General features: G+C 36.4%; 1 pseudogene; it reads right to left on the bottom strand.

Annotated features, from left to right (window-relative positions):
• Positions 1 to 524: 524 nt before the first annotated feature.
• On the bottom strand, positions 525 to 1732 carry LOC102859817 (annotated as a pseudogene).
• Between the last annotated feature and the right edge of the window lie 947 nt (positions 1733 to 2679).

Genomic DNA, 2679 nt, shown 5'->3' with positions numbered 1-2679 from the left:
ATATAATATGCACACACATACAAGGAATACCTGTTAATATCACTATCACTGAAATTTTTGCATCCACGACCAGAGCCCAAAAGGAGAAAACAGATTTCTACTAACTGCTGTCAGAAATCAATGGAACACACAACCAAGATGCATTAATAATAATGGGTCACTGGACGGCAAAAGTTGGGAACCAAGAAGGATCAGTAGTTGGAAAATGGACTTGGTGATAGAAATGAGTCTGGGAATAGAATGATAAAATTCTGCACACTTAATGATTTATTCAAAACAAATACCTTTTTTTAGAGCATATATTTTATTAAAGTTTATAATAATATATTCTCATATTGAAAAGGTATTTTAACAGAACTTTCTTTTTGATATTTGTATCATCTGATAACATAGATACATTGAAAAATCTCCACTGAACAAAAATTTTCTTTTCTTATAGGTGGACATTGAAGTGGACCTAATTCAGTTTTCTTTTTTTAAAAAAATCAAAGACAAAAGTAGATAAAAAGCTAATTAATATAAATTTAACTGCTGGCCCCTGTGCCATTTTCTGTTCTCTGTTGTTCTGATGCAGGTTCTTCTCTTCCGATTTCATCTCTTGCTCTTTTCACTGCACCAGCTGCACCATTTTCCTCACATTCATCATCATTACCAAATTTTGTTTTTTGCGCTGAAACTGTACTTTCCCTTTAGCAGAACCAGCCTGGGCGACTTTATTTCCCTTTCCTTTTTCTTTAAATTTGTGACCTTTTGACTTCTGTTTGTTCGGGGATTCTTGTTGATATTCCATGATTTTTTAAATGCTCCCTTTTCCACTTCTCCTTCCAATACTTCCCATATCACTTCTTTCTTCCTTAGTTGTGGGTTACCATTATTTGTGCCTTAGGCTTTATCCAGTACTTCTTTAGCTTTTTCTTTAAATAGAATTATTCCCTCTTTTGCTCCTCTGACAAAGTCTATCCATTTTATTTCTCCATGATTTGAGAAAAGGATGTGCAAATACACTCTACAGGTTTAATCATCTAAGTCACCAGAAAATTTCAGCAAGCAGTCAATCTTTTTTTCTAGAGATTTCATCTCAGCACCTTCTGCTAATTTCTGTTTTTTTCTTGCTCCTGTTTAGCTCAATTTATATTCTATTTTATTTTTTCTTTCTTCACTCTTATTTGTAATTTTCCTATAAAAGTGTTAGTAGGTCTATGTCTTTGTACTTCCAGCCAGGGGTTTCTACAAACTTCTTAGCACATTCATTGCTGTAAAACAACAAATACTGCACCCCTTAAGTGTTCTGTGCAGCATTTTTCTCAACTGAATACTTAGTAGTTGACCTTTGTCTTCCAACCATTCTTTTATGACATCAATGGTTTTATCAGTTGGGAAGCCTTTAGTATAAATAGATCTGTTTTTTATATCATTTTTGTCCTCATCAGTCATTCCAAGGAGTGGTTTGCTTGGAGATCTTCTGATTTTAGTTTTATCTTCACTTACTTCCATGAGCTTTACTTTTGATTTATTCAATGCCTCTTATTATTACATTAAAGTCTGTTGTTAGACGATTTAATCTGTTGAATTTTGTCATTATCTCCAAAGGTACCCATCCTTCATCTAGCTTGATCTCTTCCTTCAAAAATTTGTCCAGTGGTAAGTTAAAGTCACCAAAATAATATTCAATCTAATGACAGGTTTTGGCCTCCAGAGCTGCCATTTTTTCATTATCACCATTTTCTGCCATTGTGGCTCTCTGAAAATTTCCTTGATGGGTCTAGTCCTGGAGAAGCACTACACAGGACCAACACCGGTAACAGGACGTCTCAATTCCTAAATGCTGGAAGCCTAACGAGCTCAATGATGGGGAAGAAGGTCGCCATCCCAGCAGGCCCTGCGGCCCGAGGGGGCGGGGCTTCCCGTCACTATATAAGGAAGGCTCTGCAAATGGATTTCACCTGTTGGGATGTACAGGAATCAGATTGATTACATCTGTGGAAGTAATCATTGGTGAAGTTCAGTATCAGCAGTGAAGACTAGGCCAGGCTCTGATTGTGGAACAGACCATCTACTCGTTGTTGTTAAGTGCCATCGAGTTGTAGGCGACTTATAGCGACTCTATGAATGAAAGTCCTCAACACTTGTGTGACTTTCATCCTTTCTCCATGTTCATAGGGTTTCCCGAGGCAAGCTATTTACAGAAGTGGATGCCACTCCTGCTTCCGTCAACTATTCATATCCAAGTTCAAATTAAAACTAAAGGTCAAATAAAATGCACAGGAATACAAATTTGAACTTGAGTCTGTCCTACCTGAATTTAAAAATCAACTTAAGAACAGGTTTGAGGCCTTGAACACTAACGAATGAAGACCAGATGAGCTGTGGGAGGATATTAATCCATGAATAATGTAAAAGGCCATTATAAAGACAGAAGAAGAACACCAAAATGGATATTAGAAGAGACTCTGAATATTGCACTAGAACACCAAAAGGCCAAAACAAAGAGAAGAAATCATGAAGTTAAGGATCTGAGTACAAGAACTAAAGAACAAATTCAGGCCTTGAGTTGAAATACTTAAGGATGATGTAGGTAGAATACTGAATGTTTCAGGAAGTATTAAAAGAAAAGGGAAGTAGTATATAGAGGCACTGCACCAAAAAGAATTGGCTGACACTGAAGAATTTCCAGAAACA

This window comes from Elephantulus edwardii, unplaced genomic scaffold (assembly GCF_000299155.1).
Source record: "Elephantulus edwardii isolate Elephantulus edwardi_28Jun2011 unplaced genomic scaffold, EleEdw1.0 scaffold00060, whole genome shotgun sequence".
Lineage (NCBI taxonomy): Eukaryota > Metazoa > Chordata > Mammalia > Macroscelidea > Macroscelididae > Elephantulus > Elephantulus edwardii.
Note: the sequence above shows the minus strand (reverse complement) of the source record. Positions and strands in the feature narration are given on the sequence as shown.